Below are 9941 nucleotides of genomic sequence, written 5' to 3' on the forward strand. Positions count from 1 at the left end.
TCGATGCAGCCAAGATCTAATTAACTACCTACATTATCACTGTTTTCATGTTTATATCTACTATGATTGTTAGCTTATGCATATATATGAGCTGGTGTTTTGAGTGTATAAAGAATTAATGCAAGGAGACTTGAATCCTTTGCCTTCGAGGAGCTTTCCTTGACATGCACAGCATGGTAAGGTAAGGACCAGGATGGTGATATTTTTTCCCGGTCAAGACAGAAGATCCCACCTATCCAGCAGGCACCAACACTTCTCAGGTCAGGTGATGGCATGAATGGGAGAGGTGTGAGGGGATCTGAAACATACCAGGGAAGAAAAGAGATGTGCAAGAACATACATACCCCTGAATCAACATCCCTTCAATAAAATACATGCTCTGGACTGGGTCTTGCTTAAAGACAAGTTTCTAGCTGAAAGGTATGTAAGCATGCTGAAAGCGTTTTAGCTGGATAAAACAGAGAACAGAGTTAGAGTAATCTGTCTGCAGCTGTAAGTTTTCTTTTATTTCTGCACAGCTGCCTCTAAATAAGGAGATTGTGCTGCTGATCTTTGGATTCCTGAATAAATTCATTCCTTACTTTATCTTCAAGCCTGTCTGGTGGTAGGAGTGATTTAAGGATAACTGGCAAACGACTGTCATTCCATTCCCAAAGAAGCGACTGTTCAGTAAAGAGGGGTGTTGGACTGTGCCCCTACAAAAGATACAAAGCCAGAGGTAGCCAGATGTTTCTCCCTGACTTGCATAGGACATTTTGAAAGTTGATAATGAGGCTTGGAAATGAAGTTTTCTTGGGACAGCATCTGCCTCTGGAAAGCTAGGAGAGTGCCTCAACATGGAATCTCCAGCAAGTTCATGGTGCTAGTGGTGGCTGAATCTGGTGAACTTTGGGATATAGGTGAAGCTGCTGCAGCTCCATGCTCAGGGGTCCAGCCTGTAGCAAGGCTGAGCATGTATTCCTGATAGGCAAACACACACAAACACACACACATGCCCATCACTGGTCACCTGGATCAGGACAAAGAGGAATCAGTGCCCTTATCAACACAGCCAGCTCTCACACAAACATGAACAACACAGACAGCCCGATCCTGTTCCCCCTCTCTGAGGGATCAGGATTGAAATCCGCCACTGGGATATACACATAATGTGTGGTCAGAGACACTCTGTCCTCTAGTTGGCACCTACCTCCTGGTCTCCTCCAGCTTCTGGCACTTGGGCCTATGAGCCACAGATATTTGTGGTCCCCCTCTGGGTGCTGGTAGTCTCTAATCCTAATAGTCTGTTTTGCAGCTTGGTAGCACTCACACAACATGACTCAGGACAGAGAATGCACCCTCACAGAAGCCAGTTAGAAATCGGATATAGTGATAATATAGGATAGATGGTGGCGATGAAGAGCAGGACTCAGTCGGTCAAGTGTATGCTCCACTGGGTCTTCTAGTCTCCTTTTCCTCTCCATTGTCTCATGTTTGTTATCCCCCAGTTCACCTTGATGCCTCCATTTTTCCAACTCTGGTCCTTCCTGTAAGCATCCCTTACTGAGACCCACACGTTCCCACAGTCCCCTGAAAACCTCCCATAAGAATTTAATACAATCCTCAAATTCTCCTTCCTGTGCATCCTGCATCCTCTTAGGCAGTATCTCCCTTTCCTGTGTGTGGCCGTCTGACCCATTTGGCTGTCCCGTCATGGGGGGTTTCATGCTGGTAATGGTCTAATCCTTCTCCATTGATGGTCATGGGGAGTTGCCAATTCAGTAGGCCCTATATTCACTGCTCAGGTCACTAGGCTGCCTCCATTTGCCATTGATCCTTGCTAGTCTTACTGCGTGCTATGGTTGCCCTTTAGTCACATAACTTAACACATAGAAACCTAACGTTGCTCTTTGGGTGGCTGGTAAAAGTAGAGGATGATCAGAGCTTCCCATAGGGAGCCATGGTCTCTTGGCAAGCCTGGCTGCATGGAAGACGTCTAAACCACTTAAAAATTCTTCTTTAGCACAGAGGAATATCTGGATCTGCAATTCTCCCTGCATGCATGAGACAAAATTTCCAGAAGTGATCTTGATGGCTTCCATCTTGGAGCATCCAACTTGAAATCCGTGAAAGGAGCATGATTTCTAGAGGATTCAGGTGCTAATGAAATTCAGTCCTTTGAAAGCTTCATCTTCACCCAGAACAGAGTGTATCCCCTTCTCTGAAAGCACAAGTGCCATGTTTACCCTCAGCATCTCTGCCTCAGGTATTCCTGGAACTAAAATAACCCCAGTTGTCGTAATTTAATTAAGCTATCGGTTTGAAATGGCTGAGTGTTGTATTGAGATTATGTGGAAAATATGAGCCCAGATAATTGTGTTAGCTAGGAGTAACAAAACAGCTGGCAGTGTAAGACTAGAAAGGCCAATGTTCAGTGTGATCCAAGCTGACAAATCCTGAGATTATGGCATTAGGCTCCTCCTGTTGAGGACTGCTGAAGAACTGAGACTGTAAATGTTTATTTTAAAATGGGCATCCAAGGGCGTGTTCCGGATCATTTGTTACTCCTTAGTGTGATTGTGTGTATTCCCTTAATATCTGCTATTGATATTAGCCCAGCCAGCGCTTGATACTGCTTGAGCAAAGCCATTTGTAAGAGGGAGAGCACAAGAGCTGGACTTACTGTTGGCAGCATCTAGATCACGGAGATGATTAGAGACTAACCACAGCTCAGGAGGCTTTGGCCCCTTTTATTTATACTCAGGTGGCTTTTTTCTTTACTGACATTATGTTTATTGGCACATCGCTCAGACTGAAGAGCTCTCCCGTGAGAAAGAGGAGAGCTGTAAGGGAGCATCGCAGCAGCTGCACAACACTCTCCGCCTGTGAAAAAGCCACCAGGTTTCTCAATCCCCTGTATCCCGGGTCAGGGGGCTGCTCTGTGTGGTTTCCTCTGGGGTTTGCACTTTGCTTTAGCAGCAGAGAAACCTGTGACAGGGCTGCAGTGATAGCCTTCTGCTCTGTCCTCCTCGCCACTTCAGCCCTACTGAGGGATCTCCCCATCCTCAACCTCTCCTGGCGAGTCCTGCCCAGGCAGGTGGGTGGTGCAGGAGGTCTGATGTTTGGAGGGACACAGCTGGAGGTGGCCATTAGTGGGGAGAAAGCAGCGCTGTTATGCTGGTTTATCCCTTATCGACATACTTTGGATAAAAGACCATAATCCTTGGTGGGTTTATTGACACACATTAAAAAGAGCCTGTGCCAAGAGATTGGGAGTTATGGCAGCTAATTAGTAGAAAAGCCATTAAAAGGCATTTTATCTTAAAAGTAGCAAGGTGTGAAAACTGTTTTTGTTTGTAAGGCTGATCGGTTGCACCATGTCAGTTCCAAGGCCAGATTGTAAAGCGGAGCTGCTTAAGGTAATCATGAAAAAGTAAAAACCTTGATTTTCCAACTGCTCTGAAGACGTTATTTTTAGGGTGTGTGTTTCTGTTAAATATATCTACGTGCTCCTAAACCAAAAGGTTGTGAAAGGAAACAAATGTGAGACTTTTGTTTCACATCAGCAGCCTGGCTGATAGGGCTTTCACACTGGGAGCCCGCTCTCCAGGATCTCTCAAAAATGGAAAAGCGAAACTTAGTTCAGCCAGAACACAAACCAGAGCATTAAGACTGACTTTGGACCAGGCCCAAACTAAACAAGAGCATGGCTCACGTTAGCCCAAATCAAACCTGTCTTTTCCGGAGCTTGTTCACCAGCCCCTGGGACAGTCACAAGGGCTGCGATGGGTTTGTAAACTCTGCTGTTGAATCCATGGGCTCAGGGGTCACCCCGTTACCTGGTGCTGCTGCAGCGGCCGCTGGTCACCTTCTGCCCCACACAGCAGCATCTGCCCAGCACAGCTCTGGGGAGAGGACATCTGAACGTGGCTCTGCAACCTCATCCTGCCCTGGTGTCCCCCCGTTCCCCGTCCCTTTGGGAGCCCCGGCTGCCAGATGGGTCGTGGACCATGTTTCCCTGCAGGAGCTCCTGACGCTCTGTTTCAGCTGCCTGCCGGGCCTTGCAGCCAAAGGCCCTGCAGGCTGTTCTCTTTAGAAACTACAAAACCAAGAAGAATGTAACATTACAAATAATCCTGGCATTAGATTGAGTTGCTGTAGGGAAGAAAAACCCAACCAAACAACAAAAAAAACCCAACAAAACCCCAAACCCCACAATATCCTACTTCTCTCTGCCTGAACTGTCTTCCTGGATCTTTCCAGGGAAAAAAGTCCATTTATCTTTTCCCCCTTCCAGGCTGTGGGGTGGCTTTAAGGCATGATCCAAACTCCACTGTAGTCAATGGGAAGTTTTCAAGGTCTCTGAATCAGGCCCCAAATGCAGGGTGGTAGAAAGTGTGAGCATCCTGCCTTACACTCAGGGCGAAAACACACATGTCCTACAGGTGTCACATGTTAGTGCTCTGTAAGCGGTCCTCTCCCTTTCCCTGTTTCTCCAGCACACGAACAGGTCTCTGGTGATATGGTAGTTGAACCTCTTAGAAAGGACAGGCCTGGCTCCCTTCTAGCAATGGAGTTGCCATTAACAATTGAGCTGCACGCCACAGGAGAGGTCCTTCTCCTGGTCCTTGACACTTTTGTGTCCAATGACACTTTTACCTAGTAACACTGTAGGTCTCCGGAAGACGCACCGTCTGCTTCAGGTTGGGCTGAAGAACTCTACACGATTTCTGCAAATAGTCACCAAACTATCCATTTGGCTCAGGACATTTGTGTTTTAATGGTCAGCCTTTAAATTATACTCTCTGATATGAAAACAACCTTAGATCGAAAATTTTCAGAGTCAGCCTAATAGACGAGACATTGGCTGGTGCCACAGACAGATAAACTTGTAGATTTGAGAGCCTACTGATGTGAGCTCTTGTACCAAAGCTATTAAAGAGGCCAGATGAGAATTTTGCCATACAAATAGTCCCACAGGCAGACAGGCAGAAGGGTAGAGGCTGAGATGGTGAGAACTGCTTTAAACCCTCTGATTCATTCGAACTACTATGAGTTAGACCAGCTCTGCTTCCCAGAGCTTACTTTGCGAACAACTGAGGTGGAGGCTAAAGACTTACCAGTGACTTTATAAGCTCTGTTTGGTACAGTTTGTGCACCCAGCTTGGGACAACATTAGCCAAAGCCTCTCACCAGGCTCTTTCACAAAGGCTCTGAATCTTGTAGCAAAAACCACACTCTCCCTTCCTCACTTAGCACCATTTTCTAATGAAAATTAACATCACGTAGCTGTAAGGAAAATTCCACGTCAAGCCACTACTTGTTATAGTAGCTTGATTTTTCCAGAAGCGATGCCTCAGGCAAGTTTCAAAATTTAAATTTCCGATACTGCTCACATTTCCCCAAACTTTTTTTTCTAAGCTGTTACAGCTTCCTGAGAAATTTGGGGTCTCTGTGGCTTCCTCCAGCTTCCCTTCTCCTGACCGTGGGACTCACTGAATACCACAGAGCCACAGAAGAGCAGGGCTGAATCCTCTGCCCCTGGGCACGATCAGCTGCAGACGTGTCGTTTCTGACACAATGTTAGCTCATTCTTAAACACCAATAGCACCTGTGCGATATTCAGCAGCCTTCCTGAAGTGCTTCAGCCTTTTTTACTCGTGCCTGACTCCAGCCTTTAGATCAACCCATCAATAAAAACTCCTGAGTTCTCCTGTGGTCAGTGGAGGCCCTGGAGGCTGCTGACCAGAGGTGGTTCAGGTGGTGGTACAAGTGTCTTGGGCAGGTGAGGTTAGGCAATGTGAATACCCAGCTATGTGCATTTCTGTAGTGTACCAGACTGATTTGGAATTAAACTCTTCTAAGGATCTTCTCCCAATCCCCATGGTGTGGTAAAGGCCGAAGGGGTGAAGCACATCTGCCAGCTGTGCCGTGGGTGCTCAGAGAGGGTGACCAGTGGTGGCACCACAGGTGGAGACATGCAAAGATAAGTAAGAAGAGTTGTTTTTTTTTTTTGAAAGCTGTTTGTCAAAATTCCTGTTCTTGGTAACAGTTATTATGAAAGCTGCCCATACACACATACCACAGCACACAAGAAAGTGAGAGTCTCATCTAGGGCTCTTCCTCAGTCACCTTACATCTTCCCTTCCCTGCTATCAAACTCGGGGCTGCATCGTATGGCAGAAGAATGATTGTCCTTTTCTCGTTACAGTGCTAATGCTGACCATTTCAGACAAAGTAACCGTGACTTCTTGGTGGATGGGTTAACTACAGCTGCATCATTGTGGCAGAGGCGAAAAAAAAAAAAAACTCCTAGGCAATGATTTTGCAAACTACTTGCTGGGGTACCATGTTTTTCCAACAAGTTGGCAGCATCGTAGAGGACCACACTGAGCTAAATATTTCATAATGTGAAATAATTTTCAGAATAAAACATTTTGTCAGCCTGTAGGTGTACCCAGACAAGTGAGCTATCTGTGGAAATGGTGTCAATCCCTTGGGGAATGGTCTGTTTCTCCATAGTGCCATGGCACAAAAAGCCTCTGCCCTAAGTGGTGTCTCTGGCTTTGTTTAGGATCATTTCTGTGTACTCAGGGAAAGGCTCTTGGTTTGCATTGTCTGAGGGGGTTTATTTTTTTCAATTATGATTTCACTACTTAGGCTGTACATGTTTTCATAGCCTACACAGACTTTGCAGTGGATCTTAAAAATATGCAGAGCTGTTTTTTTATTTTTTTCTTTTTTTTTCTTTAATATGCAGCCACTTTCAGGGATCACACAGCACAGTAAACAAGCAGGTAAGGCTGTGGGGCGGTGAGACTGCCCTGTGCACCCCATTCTGCATTGATTAATTACTGTTATTATTATTGTTGTTGTTGTTTTTACTATTATTATCAATACTTTTAACAATGGCAATAAATATAGTAGCTGTTTCAGGTTAGCTTCTATCAGCATCTCCCTTCTTAGTGAAACAAGGTCCCTGCTGCAAAAGATTATTCTGAACCGCTTCTTCCATTACGCTCACAACAGACACTTTCCAGATATTCTAGCTCATCAGACACTCCTTGGAAATGTCAGATATGTCTTTTCTGAAGAGCTCCTGTTTTTAACAATATATTAATATTTCAAGCAAATACTTGGCAAGTCTTCAGATTTTGCCAGCAGGTCCTAGCATCTTCGGGAAAAAAAAGGAGATTTATGGGCAGTGCTGGTGGGTGGAAGGGTGGACATTAGGCGTGCAAAAAGCATACCTTGTGGTTTTAGTGACGCATGAATTATAATCACAGATGGTAGTGGGGTGCATTCCAGTCGCTGTGACAAAGATAAAAGGCAAGGCGAAGATTTGCGATACTAATTATTTATGGGAGCCTGATGTTCAACTATGCAACGCTGCCGTGGGTAGATTGCCTTTCAGAAAAGTGCCGTGACATTAGCTGCCCCCAAAAACCTCCACTCAGTTATTTTTGCATGGATGAATAGTGACATGGCAGAAGTACTGCAGGTGTGACCGGAGTGCAGGGCATCTGGGGGCTGCTCCCCATGTGCCCCGGGTAAGTCATGTTTTACTGCAGAGCCTCCACGGAGCAGGGATGCATGTGGCTGCCTAAGAAAGAGGGTCTCGGCCATGGTCCTCCACCCAGGGCGAAACTCCAGATGGGTACAATTCCTCTCCTTCCTGCCCTTGCTTTTGGCCTTTCTCTCCTCCCTCGCCCTTCACTCCAGGCTACAGTCTGGCCAGTTTTAATGTGTCATCTGCCAGGCACCTTTTAGCTTACTGTTATCAGATGACTTAGACAACTATTGCCTTGCCCTGGTCTTGGCTGCTCATTCTTACCCACAAACTACTTCCCGGGCTAGGATGAAATAAAGTGGCTTTTTAAAAAAAATTTTCTAGTTTTTTTTGTTTGTTTGTTTGTTTGTTTGTTTTTTCCATCCAGATTTGTTGCTTGGTCTGGCATGACAGCAGCAGCAGAGCTGTGGGAACAGGGAGAGACAGGGCTGCCACATGTGGAAAGCATTGCCCTGGTCAGCAACGTGATGGGCTGAGGGGACCCCTTCGCCCACCCCTCTCTGCTGACCGAGCGTAAAAGCAGTGTTGTACCTAAGTATGTCAAACACGTAGGGAGGCTCTGGCTTCAGCTTGAGATACCAGACACAAAAGTGGATTTTGCATGGCATAGGTTTAGTTGTGCAATGCAGTCGGTTTATTTCCTGCGATGTAAAGTCAAAGGCACATATATACAGAAGGCAGGGTACCAGCTGAAGGCACGTGGATGCTACAGCTTAAATACCTACATCGGAGTGAGCCTCCTTAGGCACCACGTTCAGCCTGTGGAGCCCAGAGCACCATTCAGCTTACCCAAAAGTAGGAGGACATCCTCATTTGTTTAAACATCCTCACTTTTTTAAACATCCTCACTTGTTTAAACAGCGAGCACTGCTAAAACAAAACAAGACAAAACCCCAGCTATTAGCTGTACAGACTAGTTCAGAAAAAGAGCTGCTCCAAGTCAACCTCCAGTCGGAAATCAGCCCCTGGTGTTGTCCCGAGTTAGCAAAGATTGTCTTGAGAGCTGGATTCAGAGAGGGAGAAGGGCAGGAGGGCCCTCCTGTGATCCACGAATACCTTTTGTCAATTTTTTCCCTTTTGCCACTGAGTGCTTTTCACACAGCTGTAGCAGCTGCAGCAGCACAGCACCAAAGGAACTACTACACTACCTCCTAAAATGAAGATAATCCATGCACAGGCTGGGCTGGGCTGACACAGGCTTACAGAAGAAGGTTTTAAAGCGGAGCGTGCTAGCGGATGGCAGGTTATTTGCATGTCAGAAACCACTCCTGGTGGAAACAAGCAGCCATAAACACCAACTGTTTACAAGCCTGCTTTCATGCTCAAAGAAACCTGATGCTCAGCCATGTGGAGGAGTCATTTCTTTCCTCTCCGTAGCAGAAAGTTCACTGAAATGGAAAGCAGCTCTTACAGCTGAGTGCTCCAACTGGAATTATTAAGTATTTTTTAATAGCTGGCAAAATGATGTATTCACTTTATCTGTTATCATGTAAATACTTTGTACTAAATGCACTAAACCAGCTTTTGCAAGATTAGATTGGATTAGACACATACTGTAAAAATTACTCTTAATGAAAATGTTTAGGTCTGAAAGAGGATTTAAATATTATTTTCTATCACTTTAGGGCCTTTGTATAAAGAAGAATCTGGTCCTTTATGTTTAAGTGGTTTAAAGCATCCGTCTTAAACTGCATTACTCAGGAACTTCCATGTTGCCATTAATAGCCCACTCTAAATTTGAAGTACAGAGGAAAAATAGTAATCAAAACCCAAATTTCCAGGCATTTTCCAATTCAAACCTATCTCACTTCTCTGTATTAAAAGATGTGATTTATACACTAAGTTAACAGACTCTAAAATAAGACAGTAACAGCAGAGGTTATAAAGCATATAGTTTACCTGAGCTGCCTCGAGGAGTCCTTCTATATCACACTCTTGCCTGGGCTGAGCCTTTAAGGCTGAGTTAATCAGGATTTAACAGGAAAGCACTGCCACAAGCTTACCAGACCGGCAGGCACATCTCCCTGCAAGGACGCCCTCCTTCTCCATCTGCGTCACTGCTGTCCCTGCGGACGGTGGTGGCCTCCTTTACCACATAGGGCTCAACCGGCCCCAGCCAGGTGCCCTGTGACTCGCCTGTGGTTTCTCCTTCTGCAAGGGTGGCCGGGCCCCATCTCTGGGGCAGGAGAAGGCCCTGCCTTTGGGGAAGGCAGCTCGCGAAGCCAGGTCTGGATGGAAGCCAGGTGCATCGCTTTGGGAGTCATGGTAAGGCTGCTCTGGGTGCCATCCTCTTCTTCAGCTCATCTCCCTCAAGCTGGAGCTGCGTTTTGTGTTATGCAGCCACGTGCAATGGGGCTTTGGTAAATGTCAATGTAGATATCAGATGGGCAGT

The sequence above is a fragment of the Larus michahellis genome, chromosome 1 (genome assembly GCF_964199755.1).
Source record: "Larus michahellis chromosome 1, bLarMic1.1, whole genome shotgun sequence".
NCBI classification, from domain to species: domain Eukaryota; kingdom Metazoa; phylum Chordata; class Aves; order Charadriiformes; family Laridae; genus Larus; species Larus michahellis.